The following is a 23,551-nucleotide window of genomic DNA, read 5'->3' as shown; positions in this document are numbered from 1 at the left end:
CCAGAAAATAAATCTTATTGTGGAACCTATAAGAACAGCCCTTCTGAGTTACAAGAGCATATACATGCACAAATTCATGAGACCAAGAAGTGGGTTTTAGGAAACAGCATAGTCTATGATTTCTACAAACCAGTGTAGTTGCACAGTTTTCTCTGAAATAACATCTGTACGCGCTGAGGGGAGGCAGAAAGGAAACATGCTCCTTAAAAACATGCTCCACTTCTTTTTACAAGCAAAACCACGTACACACTCTACCACTGTTAGCCCCTACTATAAGGCTAGTGTGATCAGCAGCCCCCTGGGGCCTCAGGCTCTCTTATTTGAACATTCAAGAGTCATGGGAGACCTACAGGAAAGGCCATGTCCAGAAGCTACAAAAGCAAACAAATCCCAAATTGTTATGCTCTTTACAGCAGTCCTGCCTTTCCCTACGAGAGGTTGTGGCCCAAGCTGGAGTTGGATTCGTGGTACTGACCACACTTCGTCAGTACAAGAACTGACAAGTCAAGGGATATACACCTGCCAGGGGCACAGTCAGGGTAAAGGCAAGACCAATTTCTATTGACAGCAGTTAGCCAAGTTGTTCTGCCAAGCCGAGCAGCCAGAATTCCACTTCTCTGTATATGCAGCTCCTCTTCTCCTCTCCTTAGGCCATCTCCATCCACCTTTTTTACTTGTTTCTTCTTCCATGGTTGTCATAGCTGCTTGTCAGAGCTCATTCCAGACTGAAAGCTCTTTTGGACAGAAAATGCAGTGCCTTGAACTGTGAGTCTTGACATATAGAAACAGTGCCCAGAGGTGAGCTTTGAATTTGGTGGAAAGCTTATGATGGGCTGGTCCTGCTTAGAGTGCGTAACAGCTCAGCTTTTAAACAGTTGCTGCCATATGTAGCTAAACTACTGATGGTCCTTTCTCCACTGTAACAACAGAGCACGCTGGACTATGAAACGTTCTGCCTAAACTATCCCAAATGGAACCATGGACATATTTAAGTAGCTCTATTAATTGCACTGAATTGCCACATTGAAGACAGCCCACTGCAACAACAGGACTACCCACGCGGCAATGCTGAGAAGACTCTCATACGGAGCAAAGGAATAAAAGACCTGTTTCTCCTCTTGTGTACACGAGGATGCTGTGACACCACTGTGCAACTTATGCAACTTATGTACTAACATCAGTATGAGCAAAAAGAGACTAAGACTCAGGCACTATTTTGGCAGATGAAAGGCTTTGCAAAAAAGCACAGGCAATAGTTGAGCTATGCAGCACATGCCATTATCTGTAGACATGCTTATTAAAGCTTTAGCAGCCTCCAGATCTCTTACCTTAAAGAAACAACAGTAATAATGTGCAATGCAGTTTGGTAATTGTCACTGGCCAGGCAAAATAAGGATAAGTTAAGCAGGCGCTTTTCTTTCCTCTCGAAACTGGAGAATCCCCCTACCTCACTGTTCAACAGGGAAACAAAAGTATAGATACACATACCCATCTTTCATGCACTGGGCATTCAGCTAGTGCTACGCTCCTAGGCCAGCTACTGTCAGGTTAATACATCAGACTTGCTTTTGATGGCCTATATTCATTTCTGCCTTACTTCCACATCACAACTCGGGAAAACCTTGGTGAAACCAAGTGAATTTCCCAGTAAACCATTTGCTCATCTTGAAGAGACTGAGAGTCTGGGTTTTATTCGTAGGAGGAAACGGTGAGAGCCTTGCAAAGCCAGCCTTGCATAACCTCACTGACATCAAAGGCTTGCCAGGGTTTTAAATCAGATCAAAATTTGACTATGCAGCATTTGCACTAGAAACAATCAAAACTCAGATATCCTTAGAAGCAATTTTTGATTCATGCTCAAATTTTAACCAAAGAACTTTTCTTTATGATTCCTGTGTCTTTTTATTTTTGATAAAGCAGAACAGTTTAAGATAAGATTACTCATATTTAGTAAATCAATTTATAGGTCTTCTAAAGCAACTGCTTAAAATGTCTGAGCCCATGCAGAGAACACCAGAATACTAAACATCTGACATGTTCAGTGAAGCATTTCTATAGAGAATTAAGAATAGATAAGAAGGGTATGAGGGAAGAGGATAAAGTGTAATCAGCAGAGGGGGGAAAAACCCAACCTATTACTTGCTACATTTTTTGAGAGGCAAATAGCTGACCTGAATGAAAACACAAATACCTGCTTACTGCATTGCATTTTGCATCATGAATAACACATACACCTCCCCTCTGTATTGAAAACAAAACTCTCACTTGAGCTTTCATGTTTACTGTGCAGCTGGAGAGTCTCAAGATTAAATGACATCCTTAGGTTACAACTGGAAAACACGCACAGTTTTGTAGCTTGTAAGTGAAACAGTTTTGTATTTTAGCCGTTGTCCCAATTCATGAAAAGCATGGAGTGCATCTAGAAGATGTTCACTGCCCACGGAAGGAGAGGTCTTAGCAAAGAGAGGCCACATTCTTGACAGCCAACCTAATCCAAACATCACGATAGCTCCCAACCTCCAAATTCATAGGCCCACAGTTCAGGGGAAAAGCTCCCATGTACAAGGTATGTCACTTGCTGCTCATGTGCAAGAATCACACCATATATCAGCAGATCGCACCTCACCAGCAACCACATGCATGGGAATCTGGCACAAACTCCTAGCTGAGAAGAACATCCAGCGCCAGCAGGAATGAGAGCTTTGCCCCCTGTTTTTTCCAGAGTCTATACTGAGGATGAACGTGTGGGAGGAACCCCTACCTCCCACCGTCACTCCAGCCAAAGGGCACGTCGCGTGCCATGTCCACAGCACCCACTTCTCACTGACACTAAGAATACCCCAGCCAGGCTGTATAAGGCATGCACTGAAAAGAAATTTACAGCATGTGCATAAAGGTAAAGACATATTATTGCAAAACAGAGGTATATGTACATCACAGGAGCAGAAGTGACCGATACCCATAGGATTAAAAGTCTAGTTTAGCTGGGGTCACTTTCTGCACAGAAAGGAGTTCATAAATGCCTTTGTTCTTAGTCACCTAGGTAAGACAAATTTACTCAGAACAGATATATGAACAGCAACAAGGATTAATTACCACATAATTAATTAATGGAAACATCTGGATGAAATGATAAACCAGTGGAAAGATTAAAAAAGTTGAACTGTGACATAGATCCTTAGTAAACAGATCCATTTATTACCATTAACACACACAGACAGCATTACTCTGTTTCTCTCTCTGCCATATAAAGTTATAATTAATTATGCAGTACAGCCGTTGACACCTGAGATCGATTCACTATCAGCTATACTCTTACAATGCCAGACTCTTTGAGAGGCAAGAACTTTGTAGATACCCGATACTGTCTCAGCGTCTGTTACCTTGGCATAGTATCTGCTTAACACGGCAACCACCTCACACGGCATGTTGCAAATGCAGGAAAAAAAGGGGAAAAGGGTGTATTTAATTTTAAAATATGCACTTCATAGTTTATCACATCCATTTTATAGATAAATACAGTGAGGCATAAAGGAGCACACTGACTCGTGGCAAACAATTTGACCGTGCCCTACTTTTAGCATGAGCTTCCTTTTTGGACTGCAAAGTCCTGGAGTTTATCAGACAAACACGAGTAGGCTATGCTGCACGTTGCTGACATGAGGCACTTTCTCTCTACAGTGGAAGATACAACAACTTTCACCTCAGAGAGTCCCAGAAAGGAATAATAAAAGGGCTGTGAGATTAAATCAGCCCAAATTGATAATGAACTCCAGGTTTGTTTTGAACTGAGCTCACTCTTAAATTGCATCCCTTGCACTAAGTGACTCAGGGGATTGGTTTGGAATCAGGAATGTTTTGAATTGCTATGTTCTGGATTGCATTATTCCCCTCTGGGCAAGTGGATGCATTTAAAGGCTTGAAACTTCATTTGTAGAAATCCTGCTATAGCTGGAAAAGCAGGAATCAAACCGACCAGGACAGAATACCTGCTGATGCCTCTGCGTCAGCATTCAAATTCCTGTTCCACTTCAGCATTTACCAAGCCGGGGGGGGGGGGGGGGGGGGGGGGGGGGGGGAGGGGGGGAAGAAAAGAGGCTTTCCTTACAGTACCAGCAGCACACAACCACATGTGTGGTACGGGAAATAGTCTTGGTCTCTGCTTTTCACAAACTTTTTTCTACATGAAGAAGCTCATTGTATAATACTTACAACTCTATTCCTGTTCCTGGCTTACTCTGTTTCTCACCTTCCTACCAGCTGGTGGCTGTAACTGCTGATATCTCATCAGTTAGGGAGAGGCTCGTATTTTTCCTTTTGACAGGAGACTTGTTGCTGCAAGTCTGATATATTTAACATTCTTTCTACCTGCTTCATTTACTAACACACAATAATTAGCTTCCAGAAACAATTGGTGTAGCTCAAAGGACTTGTTCACTGAGATTTGTAACCAAAAGTTTTTAGTCTGCACAAACACAAAGAAAAAAAAAAAAAAAAAAAGAAAAAAGACAGAGCATGTGTTCAAGACGAGACTTGAACCAAAGCCTCAACCCAGTACAGCTCCTGCACAGTGCTGAAACCCAGGTGATAACAGTGAAGGAATGCACAGAAGCAGAAAGCTAAATTCTGCAGTATAAGTGGACCTCAAACGTGATTGCAATTATGTGGAAGATGTGCTTCTACTCCTTATAGCCATTGGCTCACTCCCAGCAACAGTCATAGAGGTTTTACAGGCAACTCAAATATAAGATGAGACCAAAAATTAATGGAGATACTGACTGCACACATACCATACATTAAGGTAATTTAATTTAAAAGACAACTATTAGTGCTCTCCTTTCTACAGCTACCTGCCTTCCCAAGAAATACTCAGGAGACAGCAATTAAATGACAATTTTATGCTCCTTAAGGGGTTAAAGTAAATAGACATGTGTCTGTCACATTTAAAACAGGAAAAGAAAAAAAAAGTACTTATTTTGGGAGCAGTAGAGACAGAAAGAATGTTCTGAAGGGTTCAAAGGCAGAGGTGGGAAAATGAGGTGGTGAGATGGCCCCCAGGTCATGGTATGTACGGTAAAAGACCAAAGCACTAAAACGAAACCTTTGATAGCTGACTGGGACCACCATCAGGGCAGGTTCAATGGAGAGATTTCAAAAAGTTCAAGTGAGAACAGCCCCTGTCTGGTTAGAGCAGGCAAGTGCTGATTGTGGACAGAGGGGAGTTTGAAGGCAAAAAGTTAAGATTATATTGGGGTTCAAAGAACAAATTAAGAAGCAAAAGATCTTGGTCTTCACCACCGCCTCAGACACAGGTTCATCGCCCACTCGATCACTACTTGCTGAATTTTCAAAACTCCTTCCATATAGCATCTCACACTGAAAACAGTAAATGGCTGTTGTGAATCAAGAAATTCAAGACCTAGCTTTGGCTCTTCATGTTTTCATTTGTAAAGTAGAGGCAATAAACATCTCACTACTTCAAAACACTGAAGTGCTTTGAGATCCTCGTAATGAAAACACTGGGTAAACTACAGTTATGATCTGCTATGTGATCACTATACGAACAGCACAAGCTTGCTCTTTCACATTTACACCTCCTTTACAGATCATTCATTTTATTTTTTGTGTTACAACTGAAGTGCTGATGACTAACTTACCGAATGCAGAAATGCTACTGTACTCCTTGGAGTATTCTTTCCTGCATCTCTTTCCCCACCCCCAGACATATGTTAGTAGTTAGAAGCAGCTTGCTGAAGCTCCAAGTTTGATGGGGGGGGGGGGGAATATCCATGTTCAGAACACAACAGAATACCTAAAAAGACCCACCTTGTCTCTCTACCTACATATATACACACTTGTTGCCCCTATATAAGATTTTTAGTTAAGGCCACAGAATATCTAACCAACCGAAGCAGAAAATAATTGAAATAGCACCTATTACATATATCTGTCCTTAAATAATGAAAGAACTCGGATTTTGGTAACGTACATACACTGTTCTATTGGGTTTGCGTGGCAAGGTTTTGGTAGCGGGGGGGCTACAGGCGTGGCTTCTGTGAGAAGCTGCTAGAAGCTTCCCCTATGTCCAACAGAGCCAATGCCAGCTGGCTCCAAGACGGACCCACCGCTGGCCAAGGCCAAGCCCATCAGCGACGGTGGTAGCGCCTCTGGGACAACATAGTTAAGAAGGGGAAAAAACCCTGTGCAACAGCAGCAGAGAGAGGAGTGAGAATATGTGAGAGGAACAACTCTGCAGACACCAAGGCCAGTGAAGAAGGAGGGCAGGAAGTGCTCCAGGTGACAGAGCAGAGATTCCCCTGCAGCCCTTGGTGAAGACCATGGTGAGGCAGGCTGTCCCCCTGCAGCCCATGGAGGTCCACGGTGGAGCAGATCTCCACCTGCAGCCCGTGGAGGACCCCACACCCGAGCAGGTGGATGCCCGAAGGAGGCTGTGGACCCTGTGGGAAGCCTGTGCTGGAGCAGGCTCCTGGCAGGACCTGTGGACACATGGAGAGAGGAGCCCATGCTGGAGCAGGTTTGCTGGTAGGACTTGTGACCCCGTGGGGGACCCACGCTGGAGCAGTCTGCTCCTGAAGGACTGCACCCCATGGAAGGGACCCACACTGGAGCAGTTCATGAAGAACTGCAGCCCGTGGGAAGGACTCGCGGAGCAGTTCATGGAGGACTGTCTCCCATGTCTCCCACGCTGGAGCAGGGGAAGAGTGTGAGGAGTCCTCCCCCTGAGGAGGAAGGAGCAGCAGAGACAACGTGTGATGAACAGACCACAACCCCCATTCCCCATCCCCCTATGCCGCTTGGGGGGCGGGGGGGAGGTAGAGAAAGTCAGGAGTGAAATTAAGCCCGGGAAGAAGGGAGGGATGGGGGAAGATGTTCTTAAGATTTAGTTTTTATTTTCTCATTACCTTACTCTGATTTGATTGGTAATAAATTAACCTAAGTTCCCCAAGTCGAGTCTGTTTTGCCTGTGACAGTAATTGGTGAGTGATCTCTCCCTGTCCTTACCTCGGACCCACGAGCCTTTCATTGTATTTTCTCTCCCTCCTGCAGCTTTGGTGGGCACCTGGCATCCAGCCAGGGCCAACCCACCACAACTGTGCATTAGTATGGATCAGAAGGAGTTATCCCTTAGCTTTAATGATGACAGGATCAGCACAGTAACTATTCTAAGTTTATCCTGCCTTTACTGATGCGGTGGGAGTCTCCCAGGAAGGCTGAGCCCTGTATCCGAAGTGGTGCAGTACTCCCTAACAGGAGTTCTGAGGAGGAACAGGGAACACCACACAGGACTAGTAAATGGAAAGGAAGAATGGCAAACCTGCTGCTAGGAATCCCTGATAGAAACAAAAAAAGTTTTCCTGCCTTCTGATTTCTTTTGTGCCAGAGACCTGAAGAGGGCAGAAGGTAAAGAAAGAGGTAGAGGAAAGAGCCGCTGACCTCTCTGGGCCAAGGCTAGGAACATACAGTAATCAGGAGCCAAACAAGAAGAAAAAGCGTGGTTGGTGGCGAACATGCCACCAGGGCTGGGAATACCATCTGGGAAGTGCTAATTCCAGCCGTCATCGCTGTGACAAAAAAAAAAAGAACCAATGCTCGTGAACATCAGACTACAGCCAGCCATATACTTTTATACATATCACTTCAGAGCCGTAAGATGATGGGAACCACAGGAACAGACACCAAATCGGTGCCTACTGTAAGAGGGATTCATATCTCATTCACTTCCTCAGAAGCACATCTGTTACACAAACTCCCAGAAACACTGGCATCCCGCCCAAAGAGCACTTATTCAGCCAATTCAATTAATGTTATCATTAAGTCACAATATATCTAATGAATGGGACAGCCAAGTTACCACTTACTATCACAGCATTTCTCTTTGGAACAGTGTTAGTGACGGGATGCAGAGAGCACATTCTGATGTACAGATGGCAGGGAGCGGATAAGTAAAGCTAAAACAGCCTGGGCAAATCAGCTACTCTGCTTCGACTTCCAGAACTCGTCCTGGGAATAGAATTGTCACCTTGGCTTTAATTTGCATAGGGCCTACATCAGACTTTCTCCTGGTAAGAATCGATTCTGAAGTGAAGAGTTCAACAAAAGCAAAAATATTATAGCTCTGCAAATTTTTAATCAGTTAATTAACCAGAATACTGACAACAGTATTCTGGAAGCTTTTATGCGGCATGTTTTTTGTTTTGTTTTTTTTTGAAAGAGTAGAACAAATGCACTCAACTCCAGATCACATCTTTTTTCACACTTAGTTAATTGCTTGGCAGCACACATCCTGATAAAAATGCTGCCTGTACATGTTCACGTATTGGAGTTACCCAGCACAGGAGCGGCAGGGGATTCCTGAGAGTTTCAGCAACACTAACAATTCCACTGTTTTCATTCCACTGGGATTGCTTTCTAAAACCTAGTTATCTCAAAGTTAATACCCCAAAACAGAAGCATTCTAAAAAAAAGATGACATGGAAAGTCTGAAATTCCACACCTGCATCTCTCTGGATTTTAGCTCCTTTTGTAGACCCTCTATCTGAGAAGCCCTAAAGCTTCATGCACTGTTGTAAACACAATGCACTGCTAAACCTAAGTCATGGACAAAGATGTTAAGAGTTGTTCTGCTATGGCTGAAGCTTGGTATGGCAGAAAGCTGTAGATAAGCAATGAAATGCTGACAGGGGAAAGGAATGGAACTGAACTTCCATTCCTGGACTATCATTGTATTACAGGTTGGGAATAAAAGTTCTGCAAGGTTCATCAGCATAGGTAACGAAGGTTGGCAGAAGCATTGCTTAGATGACCTCATGTATGCCTACAATCACAAGCTGTGAAAAGAATACAGGATTTTGTGTTAAAGTCCTAGCTTCAGACTTTCTTCAGAAATTTAAATGCTCCTAGCTAAACGAATAACTTAGGTATTTCCCATGCAATATGATTGAGGCTTCATAGCTATAATTTCTTACATGTGGTTTTGAATGTACTGTTTTGTTTACAAAGGACGTTTGATCCAGTTCTCTGATCAAACCCAGTGCCTGGCAAGTTAAAAGCCATGATCAAGGTTGACTTCTTCCTTAACTCTACAGACCAGAGTTCAGGATTTGCCTGATCTAAATAAACTGCACAAATCAGAGTATTTTGATTTTAGGTCTCTGTCTTATTTAACTGGCAGAAACAGTGATTATTGCTGTTATTTTTGCTGATGCTGTTTTCTAGGAAAAATGCTTAGCTGACTGCTGAGTATTATAGAGATGCTTGTGATAAGTCTAAACAAGTTAGCCTAATCACTGGAAGCACAGTAATTGCAATAGCACAGCACTAAACCTAGGTTAATACACCCTGCCAGGACTACCAGGATAAGTTTGCAGACAAGGAACTCCAGGGCACCACAGCTATCCTTCCTCAAATATTCAGGTCAGCTCTGGTATATGCTGCAGCATAGGAACACCTGGAATCCGAGAGAAACAAAAATATCTAAGAAAGGGAAAAGATGTTCATAATTAACTGGGAAGCTAAACTAATTTTTCCTGAGTTTTCCTACTTAAGCTTTCTCTGTAGTTTCTGAACCTTCCAATAGTTGCTCTTACAATTACAGATCAGGAGGGACCTTGAAAGCCTGGGACAGTATTTTTGTGGTTGTGAATTGAAAAGGTGCGTGCTACTGCAGTCTGTGCATGGAGGATGAGTTGGCAGGAGCTGTTTGCCACGGCCCTCTTGGGTACTCCAAGGGCAACTCTGCTGTGCTAGACATGCTGGTCTTGCCAGCAGGCTGCCCTCGTGCCTCTGCTGGGAACAGAAGAGGGCAGAATATCCATACCAGTGTTGGCTGTGGCCCTTCAATACTAACTTCTGAGTCAGTCTAGATCCAGATTGCTCTACAGATTTTGTAACAGATAGGGAAAGCTTGTTCATGCGTTTCTACAGCGTGCATCTCTAATTCGAGCTCCTGGGCATTACTGCTATATCAATAATGGTATCTGAGTCTCTCAAATTACAGTAATTGAAACAGACAAGACTCACTGGGTTTCATCTTTATCTCAGTTCAGGACTTCTTCCTTGTCTAGGAGACTTTCATGTTTCAAATAGTGGGGCTTTCAGCACTTCCCTGCAAGTCTGCTTGACAGAGCAACAGATCCACTGTCAGGAAATTCTTCTCCCCTGGTATTCAACTTGAAGTTCCTTTCTGCTTCCTCTTTTCTCTGCCAATTACCTCTCTGGAGCACACTAAGCAAATCCTTCAACATTTACATCTTTAAAATAATATGGCATAATTAACTCCAGGGGAACAGCTTTCACCAAACTACATATATTTATCTCTTTTAATCTTGCGTTATTAATTTAAGCCCTCCAGCCAGTCCCTGAGTTGTTTGGGTTGCTCTCCTCTGAGCTCATGCCAATTTGTTAGCTTTTTTCTGGCAACCCGAACAAAGCTCAGAGCAATGTGGTAGGTGTGGTCTTTTCTGAGCCACAGGGAAAAATCTCTATGGTTCAAGTCCATTCTGAACCATAAAGAACAACAGCACATTAAAATACTTCGTAAATGGAAACTAATTCCCACACCATCTCTCTGAGGAGGGGAAGTAAGTGTCTGACCTGTTTTACAGATTGGAAACAAAACATTTTACCTGTGGCCACAAGGAGAGACTCAGTGTGAGAACAATGACTGAAATTCAGCATTTTCCCCTTAGTCTTGAGTTTAAACCATTTCTGTTGCTCTAGAAAACAAACCCAAGGAGCCTGAGAGAGAAATTTTTCAGAAAGAAGTGACTTAGTCCCAATTGTCCTGTAATTCTGCTTCTAGCACTCTGCTCTTACATTATCGTATTGGCTCTGCTACCGAGTACCATTTTGCTTCCCAGGGTTCAGGCGCTGTTATGATACTTGACTTCCCTCCCTCATTCTCATCCATCTGAAACTGTAGTCTGAATCTACAACCCTCTGGAGCCCAATCCACTTAAGCTTTGAAGCAACTGTCAAAATATAGTACATCAAAGCATAAGACCGAGAACATGCAACATCTCTGAAAAGCCACAGCGCAAGAGAAGTAAGTTTCTCAAAACCTAGAAGTCAGAGGTGTAGATTTGTAAAGAGAACTGAACATAAAGCAGTTCAGTGCAGGATCCTTCTATTGGGGTAAAAACTCTGTAACATTATAAAGTGTTGGCACCATTCAACTCGTGCTTCATATGTTTCAGCAGCACTGTGTTGTTGTTGGTCTTGACAGCCTAAGCAATGCCAAGTCCTTAGGGAGTGCTGCAATGAAACTGTTGCATGCCTGGCTAGAGAAGGAGCAGCTGTAGAGTGAGACCATATACTAAAAAATCAAGCTGAAACATGTTCTCTTATTTTTTTTTAAAGCCATTTCTACACCTTCTACACGTAGTTTGTTTCCTTTGCGCTCACTCACACTCTGAGAATGGCTCTTTTTTGTGCCTGTTTCGCCGCATGACTACTTCTGTAATCTTTTTCCAAAAAGTTCAACAGAACTTTCTAAAAACAATACAAGTATCATAGTCCTTCTGTATCACCGTATTAGTGACAATTGCAGATGATTCTGGTTTAATACCTTTGACCTACAAAGCAGACAACCATATCTACATGCTGGATAACTAAATAGGATTTGAATAACCTGAAGCAGTCCATAAGGCATGAGTGCACTACGTCTAGCACTTGCATGAGTTTCCAAAGAGCTATGACAATATAAACACCAACGCTGAACTAGACACAGTTAAAATCAGTGCCTGCTGCACCATGCTCAGGCTAACATATATTTCTTTACTGCAAATATTAGTCGTGCTCAGGAGTCGAAAAACAGGGAAAAAAAAGGAAAAAAAAATTGGAAAAAAAAAACCCTGGGATATTATTCTAAGATTCAGGAACTTTCACGTTTCTGCATTTTTAGACTACACTCCATGGTTTTTAAAACTTCTCACTATCACAGGAGCTAAACCAAACTTCTTTTGTAGTGAAAACTGAAGTTGTCCTGTAACTTTCTAGTTATAGCAGCAATCATTTAAACAATATAGCAGCAAACACTTAAACAAAAAAACCCCAAACACAAGTGTCAAAGAAAGAGCTTACCACTATGTCACAAGAATGACATCATGACATCATGCAGCTTTCTGGCCTTGGAGCAGGTTGCAAGAGGTGCCCCATCTGTTTCTTCCCTCCTCAGTCCCATGTACTCTTCACGACAGCCTTCTTAAGCATTTGTATATGCCCGGTCTGTACTAATTTGTGAGCTCACACAAGACAAATTACTCCTAAGGCTTCCAAAGCCAGCACTTCTCCATTCACATCCCCCTGCCAAAACAGCTTTTTCTTTCCACAGTGCTGTCACCCAACCGCTCCAGTACCTCCCATGCGCCGACCTACAGCCCAGCCGTACAGAGCAGGCACCCTTCGGGCTCTCTACCCGTGGGAGGCCCCACTCCTAATCTTTCTGATGCTTACAACAGGGGACCCAAGAAAAAAAAAAAAGAAGTGACAGATCTTTCAACCTTCTTTGGTTATCTGGTACCCCCAGAACATGGAGACACACCAAGCTATGGAGACTTACACAGTGTTGCCTCTGTTCTCTAGATGGAGTTTTGCAGTGACTGTGGAAAAAGCCTATACCTTCCACCAAAACTAAGTATAAAAAGCTGGAAGGAAAAAAATAAAAATTGGAGGAGGTGCTTGAGAGATCCTGGAAGAAAGTATCTTCTATAGAATCATAGAATCGTTTAGGTTGGAAAAGACCTTTTAAGATCATCAAGTCCAACCGTTAACCTAGCACCGCCAAGTCCACCACTACACCATGTCCCTAAGCACCACATCTACACGTCTTTTAAATACCCCCAGGGATGGTGACTCAACCACTTCCCTGGGCAGCCTGGTCCAAAGCTTGACAACCCTTTTGGTGAAGTAAAATTTCCTAATATCCAGTCTAAACCTCTCCTGGCACAGCTTGAGGCCATTTCCTCTTGTCCTATCACTTGTTACCTGGGAGAAGAGACCGACCCCCACCTCTCTACACCCTCCTTTCAGGTCGTTGTAGAGAGTGATAAGGTCTCCCCTGAGCCTCCTTTTCTCCAGGCTAAACAACCCCAGTTCCCTCAGCTGCTCCTCATCAGCCTTGTGCTCCAGACCCTTCCCCAGCTCCGTTGCCCTTCTCTGGACACGCTCCAGCACCTCAATGTCCTTCTTGTAGTGAGGGGCCCAAAACTGAACACAGTATTCAAGGTGTGGCCTCACCAGTGCCGAGTACAGGGGGGACAATCACTTCCCTAGTCCTGCTGGCCACACTATTCCTGATACAAGCCAGGATGCTATTGGCCTTCTTGGCCACCTGGGCACACTGACAGCTCACATTCAGGTGGCTGTCAACCAGCACCCCCAGATCCTTTTCCACCAGGCAGCTTCCCAACCACTCCTCCCCAAGCCTGTAGCGTTGCATGGGGTTGCTGTGGCCCAAGTGCAGGACCTTGCACTTGGCCTTGTTGAACCTCACACAATTGGCCTTGGCCCATCAATCCAGCCTGTCCAGGTCCCTCTGCAGAGCCTTCCTCCCCTCAAGCAGATCAACACTTCCGCCCAACTTGGTGTCGTCTGCAAACTTAGTGCGGGTGCACTCAATCCCTTTGTCCAGATCATTGATAAAGATATTAAACAACAGAACTGGCCCCAAAACTGAGCCCTGGGGAACACCACTTGTGACCGGCCACCAATTGGATTTAACTCCATTCACCACAACTCTTTGGGCCCAGCCATCCAGCCAGTTTTTTACCCAGCGAAGAGTACGCCCATCCAAGCCACGAGCAGCCGGTTTCTCCAGGAGAATGCTGTGGGAAATGGAGTCAAAGGCTTTACTAAGGTCTAGGTAGACAACATCCAGCCTTCCCCTCATCCATTAGGCTGGTCACCTTGTCATAGAAGGAGATCAGGTTGGTCAAGCAGGACCTGCCTTTCATAAAGCCATGCTGACTGGGCCTGATCGCCTGGTTGTCCTGTACGTGCCGTGTGCTGGCACTCAAGATGATCTGCTCCATAACCTTCCCTGGCACCAAAGTCAGGCTGACAGGCCTGTAGTTCCTCAGATCCTCCTTCCGGCCCTTCTTGTAGATGGGCGTCACATCTACATTTGCTAGCCTCAAAACTTTTTGCTAACCTTCCAGAATCTCCTGATGACACACCCCTTCCAATCAAGGCAAAATAAGACACTTGTAGAATCATGTAAATTAGAACAGAAGCGATAAATACTCTCAGTTCTGTTTCTTCATAGGTAATTGTCATGCCTGTATCTGGACAGGGAAGAACAGCATTTGAGGGGAGATTTCATTTATCCTGGAACTTAACCTTTCCCTGGGGAATCTCCTTCACAAAGTTGCATACAATACCTCTATTCATTGCCCGCTTTTTCCATTAGTTGCTTTGCTTTAGGGGGTCCATTCCCTGCTCAGCCCTTTCCTCCAATTCCCCCTCCTTTCCCCTGTGCTATCACACGGTCACTTTGTGAGCCATGTTACTTTCTTCCATTCTGTTATCCTTGCAATATATATTTGATGTGCTTGGCGTACAGAACTGATGTCTGTTTAGATTAAAACCATGTTGTAATTTGGAGGAAAAATATACAAAGCCACGGCTGAGCATGACAGAAGAAAGCTATCCCTGGTTTTGGAAGCTGCAGTATGTCCCTACTGGGAATAGCCTAGTACCATGTTTATTACGTTAACCAGAAACAGGGGAAATGGTTGAGGTTTCACTGGTCTTTCCGCTCCATACTGTACAGAGGCCAGTGCTCATTCCCCCCAGCTATGTAGGGTGAACATTTTACACATGCTCTCGTTTCTACTTAATGGTTCTTCCATTCTTTCAAATAACTCTCTCCACTCTGGCAAGCATGTGATTTATGGAACCTCAGCAGAAACGAATGGATTACACAGCTAATGAATGAATCAAACAAACCCAAGAGGCTAGATCATATGATCAGCTGAATCGGACTGAGTTTTTTAAATGGCACTTCTACTGCTTACATCTTTGCGCTTGGTTATACCAAGGTTTCAAAGAGCCAGGATCCAGACAGATACTGCATTGTTTAAAAAACATGGAATTTTTCAATGTGCATCTGCCTTCACTGACATCTTTCAGCAGCATTGTCTCCATGTGAATTAGCTGTGATTGATGCAAAAAACTTCTCTATGACAGCATATACAAAACTTTGGACAGAAAAAATTCAGGAGCATTCTCCCTCTCAAATGTAGCTATGGCATCTTGCATTTCTAACAGAATACATCTCTTGGAAAATACCCAGGGCTATGAAATTTTATCTGCTCAAATTTTGCTCTTGTAGTAGTAATATCAGCCTGAACTTCTAAGCTGGCTGCATACAAAATGAACCCTAAGCATGGCCTGGAAAGTGTGGGATACCTGGTGGAGACACCAGCAGAAACTGCAGACTTTGCCCCAAACTTGCATTCCAACGACTACCTTTAATAAAAGGTTTGCCTTTACATCAGCCTGAAGAAGCTCTTTCACCATCATAGCTTATTAGGCTCGCAAACATAAAAAAAATAAAATAAAAAAATCTCCTTTCAGACTTAAGAAGTAGTAGTAGCCTTATATTGCAGATACAGAGTAAGAAGTAATTCTGTGCTAAGACAAAGCAGAAAGTCATTAAAAAACTGAATAACTTAGCTAAGGTCTGCTGTGTCCCAGTCTCTTAATTAATGCACTAACTTCACATGACTCAGTTTACAAAATACAAGGCTCCAACATGAGCAGTTAATTTTATTAATTGTGCTGATATTAGGGGATGCGTCCCCTAGCTGTTCTAATCTGATGTCTTAGGAGTAAGAAAAATACCAACACATGCTTGTTCTCATATTACTTTTTTTCCAGTAAACCTTTGAGGTTTTTTCCTACAGCTTTTGACTTGAGCAAATAATCATTTACAGACACACAAAGCCAGCGGTTGGGTTGGATTTGCAAAATCTTATCGTACATGTTTTGGTTTTGTGTGATCAAAACCACAAATGGTCTCAATTCAGGTCTAACTTTATTCAAATATGAAAGGTGTTTTTTCTGAGAGCAGAATTGAGGGTGGTGGTTTAAATACAGTTTAATTTCTAACCTATTTCTGGACACCTAATTCATGTGTTGGAGAATGGAAATAAGTCTAAGAACAGTCCAACTTTATTTTACCATACCACAACAATATGGTACAGACAAATCAAGTTAGTGTTCTCAACACCAGCATTTACTTATTGAGCTATGCATACAGCTTCGGGCTTATTATCAAATGATTTTAAAAACATGAAAAATTGCTCTGTTTTGATTGAAAGCTTCTTCATCTTTTAAAGTAATGCAGGCAAATTTAAGATGACAATTCATATTGACATTAAAATCTTTGCCTTTTAAATATAAAATGGAAATGTTTTAACCTTTTCAAATTTTAATCGTACTTATTAGGCCTATGCTCTGAATTTGATGAATACCCATTTTTAGCTAAAATTAAATTGCACTTTTGGGGAATGAACTATTTGATAAATATTGCCTAGCATTAGTCAGTATTTCTTCCCTTCTGCCAAAGAAAGGTCACCAGGGGGAATGAAGAGATTTAGCTGAAAATTAGTTTAAGATCACTATTAAACATCTTTCAGGCTCTTCCTACATAAAGGAGGACAAATATTGCAGAAACAGAAGGTGTTTTATGCACATAATTTGAGAATATATTTTGTAGAACAAGTGAAATCCCCAAATAGGATGTTGTAGTTCACTTATTCAGCACACATGCAGCAACAGCTTACAAGCTTTCTTCCCCCTACTCTTTTGGGGTTCTTTGACTTATTCCAACTGGATAACTCCTACAGACCTAAAATCCTTCAGTCGGTGGCTTTTTTGTTAGTACTACTAAGAGAGAAATGTTATCTCTGAGTGGTGCCTTGTGTGGATGGGAAGAGAGAAGTAATCAAATAATTTCATACATAATACTACAGGATTTGCTTAATTAGACTTTACCATTCTGAGCTGAAGATCATCATCTCAGCAACTTAGCCATAAATACTTACCAAGACTAGCCTTTTCACTGCCCAAACACAAAATTGTTTTTACTTAATAAATCTTGTGAGATTCTTGGATATCGATCATGTTTACTTTTAGCTACCAGCACTGAAATGACAAAAACTACTTCTGTTCTTGGAGACTAATACAATTGATTGATCCCTGCTCTGCACTTTGTGTCATGTGGAAAAATAAGCGGCAAATAGTATTTCTCCCTTTCTCTCCCCACAAAGCCTGACGTTTCATTTCATCTGAGTGTTTTATTGGTTCTCACATCTGGATTATATAAATTCAAAGCACAGTTTTCAATATCTGTGTTGCTTAAGGTTACAATATTTGACAAATCCTATTCGCCAGGCTGTCAAATTAAATTAACATGGGCAATGGAGGGGGAACAAAAGAATAAAGAGCCTAAGTTTTATTCCCTTGCGTTCAGAAAGTGAGACAAAATTAACCCCTCTGAAGAGGAAGCACCAGCCCTGACAGACAAGCCTGCTAGAGTGGTAACAGGCAACGTGACATAAATCCAGAAATTATGTTGGCTGGCATCCCAGAGATCAACTGGCCTTTACCAGGCCATCAGGTTCCTATAAACAGAAGCCACACTTCAACTACTGAGAGTTTCCCGTCTGAGACAGTAATTCTTTTTGTTGTACCATCAACTAAAGATTTAACCACAACTCAACAGCAAACACACTAGGTAGGATACATCTAACGCTTCTTTCAAGGATTCTTACTTGCATTCAGTCAGAAACTTCTGAAAGACACTGTGAACTCACCAGTGGGCCAGAAAGATTAACTGGTCCCGTGTTTGTTTAGCTGATCAGGAGAGTTAAGTCTCAAGGGATGCTCTTCATATCACTCCTTTGAAGATTCTTCCTACGTAGTTGCCCACACAGAATCTTTTTTATCTTATCCTCCAGGGTGGCTTTTGTGCTGACACCATGCTTCAGCAGCCATATGCTGTGGAGGGCACTTACCACCACCAAACAGAAATGCACACAAAGCCCAGAAAAATAGTAACAATAGAAGTAAAAGTCAGGGGGCTTGTCTGCATGAACCAGCTTAATTCATAACAGATGCCTAAATCCAGTATAGTGCTGATTAGACTTACAGGTGAGACAAACTCATAATAGCAATCCTGCATGTGACCAGCACTTACTTTTAACTGTTAGGAAAAAACTCTTGGATCCTAGTCTGCATCAAGACAGCATTTGAAGGTCTCTGCAGGGGCCAAGAGGGAGAATTCTTTCCTCAGAATTACATGGGGGCTCTGCAATCACTACTGCATTTCTGAGATGAACTCAGGAAATTCATGCAAATGCAAAAGTCTTTACTAGTGAGGTAGCCAGATCCCAGAGGTGAAACCAGGTGGTCTCACCTTCACCCTGCTCTTCCCACAATTGCATTTTTGCCCCCACCGTCTTCCTGCATCAGGTATGGATGGACTCTATACATTCTCTCTTCCTGGGTGAAACTCTGCAATTCTTGTTCAAAACAGAGACTACAACTCACGTACGCTCTGTGATGCTCACTTAAACAGAATGAAATGAGCTTAGCACCTGAGTCCAGGACTGTCAGTGAAGAGAGTGACAAGACAGCTCTGTAACATTAAAGCTTAGCAGTAAAGCATTTTGACAAAAAGGACTGAAAACATACACCAAGACAGTTTCAATTTCTTTTGGTAGTTCAGCGTAACAAGGCTGTCAGCCCAGCTGAGCTTTGGTGACTCTTATCACAAGACAGAGACAGCTTTTAACTATTTACAGTGTATTTGACTGTCTGGCTCCCAATATTAACTTCCACATTACCTTCTTAGAGAGCTTCAGAGGGAGCATGTTCACAGCTATTATGGCATTTCTTCCTACTATCTGCAAGTAATTTTGGGGGAAGCAACTCTTTAACTAACTCTTCTTAAGCTCTATGTAAATCAGTATTAAACTTGAGTAACATCTTTGTATCTCAAACATCTTCATGTTCATGGTACATGCGTTACGTAGACCCCCCCCATCAAGTAGCCTCATAAAATGGGGACTTATGTTTTAGGAAATGAAGGAAACCACATGGCTTGGTTATCAGGATTTTTTGTTGTTGTTATTAATAAAGTACATATATGTACAGATTGAACCTTCTCGTAACTTCATGCAAAGAGTTACAGGAAGTCACTTGACATGGTATTGTCATTGTCAATTTGATTGAAGAAAAAAACCTCAAACAAACTGCATAATAGGCTGCTGTCGTGATCCATACTGCCATTGCAGTGCTGAAAGGCAACAATGATTGCTCCTTCCAGCTTATGATCTGGAAAATGCTTTTGCTTATCTCAACTATCTGCTGACAGGAAACATGCATAAATGTGATCATCTAAACACAGATGTTGGTAGATTCTTTTTAAAACCACCTCTTTATGGCAAAACTAAGGGACTGATAGGCAGTAAAGAAGAGCAGAGCAAACATTCCAGCAGTGACGCTGTTCCCCTGAGACACAGTAAAGCAAGACATATCTGCCATGAGATAAAGGATCACAAGAAAAGTTTACAATCTTTTTTGTATGTATACATATATATACACATATATTTGACACTGTACTGACAGTCTTGTTAAGCATTCTTGTATACAGTCATCATGATGTCAAAATGATATCAAGGCTCTCTAGAAGCTCTGAGAAGAACTGGCATGTTTCCCTATGATCAAAACCAACTCTCAGCTGAGATGAGTTAAAGCTACTCCTTGGGTATTTTTCTAGGTTTAAAGTAGTGACAAAAACTCAGAGATAAGTCATGCTTTTCGTCCTCTCAACTCATCAAGTTTCTGCTATTACAAATAATATAACACACTCCCACTTCCCCCAGACCTGTATACTATACCGAGTCATCTGAAACCTCCAACAAACCAATACTCATTAAATCACTTTAGATACCTATTTTCCTCAATAAAAAGATGACAAGATTCAGACAGCACGCTATTGGGCGTAAAGTTCAAAACTGAGCAGTGCCAACTATGGCTGAAATCACAGCAGCACATCATCGCTGTCCATGTACACTACAGGGACATGACAGCTACCAGAAGTAGTTTTATAACAGGCATGTTTCACAGAGATTTACCAAGGGCTCTTTATTGGCAAAAGGCCATACTAGGGAGGAGACAAAGAACAAAATAAAGCAGCAACAATCCAATACACTAGCATTTACAAGCATGCGGAAAGGAGCTATGACAAAGTAGAAAATAAGTCAGGGAAGAAAGGGAGCCTAGAAGGAAGGAGAATAGCATCTGAGCAAGTCTTAAGAATGGAAAGAGGGTTTAGGGAAGGTCCCTGAGGTCGGTTCGGATGAAGGGCACTCAGTTTGCACAACGAGTTTGGAATTGTGGTGAGAGGGAAGCCACTGAAGACTCCTAACTATGGAAAAGTGAGATTGAAAATGGAGAGCAAGAGGGGAGAAGTGCAGCTAGGTTTGGAGGAGGGGAACCTCAGAAACACAAGCAGCATGATTGGAAAGGGTTAGTGGCTATCTTCTATGTCAAGGAGAGTCTTTTGGGCAGTGTTTAGCATCATTTGTGCTTCCTTAGACTCCAAGCTAGAATTAGCGCAGGCAACACTTTGAGCCCAACGTATCAGATTAGATTTTTCTTTCCCAAAGGGAATATAAAGTTAAAAACTGACTTCAAAAAGAGGCAAGATCCTGCTTACTTCCTTATCAGTTATTTCTTATCTTTGCAAGAGGGAGTGGCTCTCCACCGGTGCTGCGTTCTGAACTCGGCAGTTGGGAGCCCCTGCCTCACACAGATACTGTGCTTCAGATGCTACAGCTTAAGTTCCTGGCTGCGGAGTTTTGCTTTAAGCATTGAAGACAGCCTAAACACTCTCCTTTGTGCCTCTTCTAATCACTGCAAACCTTTTGTGTCAAGAAGCATTACTCCAAACCTTACAGAGTCCGAGAGACCTAGTTGACACAAGTACAGATACAATAAAGCAGTGGATAGGTTGTTCAGCATTTACTTCTCTAAAGGATTGCTTCTGTCCAAGAATCTGAGCCAAGAACAGAAACATTTCAGTCAGGAGTAAAACAAAGACTGCCAAGCACCCACAGAAAAACAGCTGATCGATCGGTATCTAAAATCATTGAGGATGTAAAACGTCACAGTGAATGAGGCAGATCACTCAAGCCAGATACAATCAGAAGTTACTCCTACGCTCTGGCATGATGGATAATGTTACACAAGGGCTCTTCGGAACATTAATAAAGCTCAACATAACGATCATTTATCTGTCCAGATCAGCAATTCTTTGGAGGCATTACATTCCCTTGGCAAAAGAGAATCTCCATCTCCATTAGATCTAGAGGAATATAAAATAATAAGAAAAACAACACATGACAACACTCATCCTTGTTTAGAAGGAAAGGTTTAAAAATGAGATCGTTTAATGGACTCTTTATTCTAGGGCAATTTATTTTTCCATTAAAAGCAGTTTTATCGTAGATCACTCAGAGAGGAAATCAGCCTTTCCCAAAGCAATTGGAAAGAGCAGAAGCATAGCAAGCATTATGCTTATTCAACAAGGGACTAAACAGCACAACTAGAGAACTAAAGGTTTCAAAACTTATGAAAGACAACAACCTCAACCCCTGATCCTGAAAACTATTAAATCTAAATTTGGAAAATGAAGGAAGAAGAAACCCCCACAACACCCAAAACCAAGACAACTTGCACTCCTACCCCTGAACCCTGAGCAGCGATACAAAGCAGGGCCATGTGTCATAGCAGCTACTGCTGCATGTTCTCTTCCACACCATTATCGGTCCTACGGTCACAGGACCATCAAAGGGAGAAGGCAAGATTTGTTCCTGTGTGGCTACCAATACCGAATGCTGCACATATGGCAAAGTATAGTAAATAAAAACCTGATCCCATCACCCTCACTTTGGAATCAAAGTTTTTTTCCAAATCTGCTTTTTGTGGTTTGCTCTAGTCCTAAGGAAAAACCAGGAAAACAGACATCCTGCAGGAAAAAAAAAAAAAATATTTGAGAGGGACTGAACCAGGAGAAGAAGGAAGGTCAAAAATGCAAAGAAACAATAGAAAATATTCCTGCTTTCGAAATAATCCATATACCAGCTCTTTATACTACAATGCACAGATGTCACGAAAGCTAAGTGCAAGACCGTTAGGCATTTCACATTTCTCCTAGACATTTATTATTTAGACATCATTTCTCTTTTATGGCTTCCCTGGAAGGTCAAGACAAATTTTCTCCCATCACCTCCAAGGCCCAGGTTGGTAATGAAACACCTACCCAACAAAATAATTGCTGCATTATATGCTGTAATGCTCCATTTGAAAAGGGGAACATGAAATAGCTCTATCCTTCAGGGAGCAGGGCTTCCACGTAGAACACCAATAGCTTTCGCATTTCTCTCATTTTTTTCTTCCTGTTTTGCAATATCATGTATTTCTGGCTAGAGGTTACGCTGAAAGAAATCAAAATAACTTTTACACTTTCTATCCTTTTCATTGATCAGATCTGAAAACTGAAAATTAGGAAATCTAGTAATTGTAAGGAAAAAGGCTTATGAAACAGACATGGTAGGGAAAATGAGAGCTTCATACAATAATTAATAAGATTTTCTGAATGCTACAGTAAAATTCAGTGCTGGTAAGCAATACTCCCAATCTTCTGCTGTGTGCAAAGGACCAAAAAGAATTATCCATCTGAATTTCCCACTTTCTTTCAAGAGTCAAAGCGCAGACTCTGCTCTTGCTTACACTATTGTAACCCTGACTTCTCTCAGTTTACAATTTTCATAAAAAAGCCTGGAGTTTGGCCTTTGTATTTGTATTTGTTCCTTGTGTATTAATAATGAACTATACTAACATTAAAATGCAGCTTAAAAAAAATGTGCTTGTGCACATTAATGAAGCCATGAGAGGAAGCTTATTATTGTTACTCCCCAATTCTGTAACTGAACAAAAGCAAGCGGTAAGCACAAGGATTTTTACCATGGCCGTAAAATATTTTTGCAAAGACATGCTTTATACACCAAGCTAGGATCGTACATTCTGCTTTCCAGTGAACAGCCAGCTCATATTTGATAGCATGATTTTGACTTTTTTTTTTTTTTTTTTTTTTTTTTTAGTAATTTTTACCAGCATGTATGTGCTTGGGCCAGTTAAAATGAGTGCTCTGGCACAGGAAATTTGCAGCCTCATTTGAATAGCTGGGAGGAGAGAATTTACTGGTGAGCTCTTGCAAGATTGTTCAATGCAAACTCCTGTTTGTGCGATACCTCTACACTTGTGTTGCTGCACAGCTGCCCTTGCAGCCACAGGACTGGATTGCCCTTGCAGTAAGTGGGGAAATGCTTAACAGAGACAGATGTAAGAACCAGCCACAAAGCAAGGTAACCTGATAAAGCTCTTTTTATTAGCTACTGTAATGAAGAACATTGATCTGTAGAGCGCCGGCTCTTGAATGCACAAAGCAGAGTGAATT

At 42.1% G+C, this 23,551-nt stretch overlaps 2 protein-coding genes across 4 annotated transcripts in view; both read right to left on the bottom strand.

The window, feature by feature from the left end:
• Positions 1-12,406, bottom strand: part of CD59 (CD59 molecule (CD59 blood group)) — a 266,459-nt gene extending 254,053 nt beyond the window's left edge. The window contains exon 1 of the mRNA XM_075501966.1: positions 12,393-12,406. The gene's annotated coding sequence lies outside the window, so the exon portion shown is untranslated. The remainder of the gene's footprint in view (positions 1-12,392) is intronic.
• The window catches only part of ABTB2 (ankyrin repeat and BTB domain containing 2), a 148,110-nt gene that overhangs the window by 76,963 nt on the left and 47,596 nt on the right, over positions 1-23,551 (bottom strand). The gene's annotated exons all lie outside the window — the stretch shown is intronic.

This window comes from Mycteria americana, chromosome 5 (genome assembly GCF_035582795.1).
Source record: "Mycteria americana isolate JAX WOST 10 ecotype Jacksonville Zoo and Gardens chromosome 5, USCA_MyAme_1.0, whole genome shotgun sequence".
NCBI lineage: Eukaryota > Metazoa > Chordata > Aves > Ciconiiformes > Ciconiidae > Mycteria > Mycteria americana.
The sequence above is the reverse complement of the archived record's forward strand: the minus strand, read 5'-3'. Positions and strand labels throughout refer to the sequence as shown.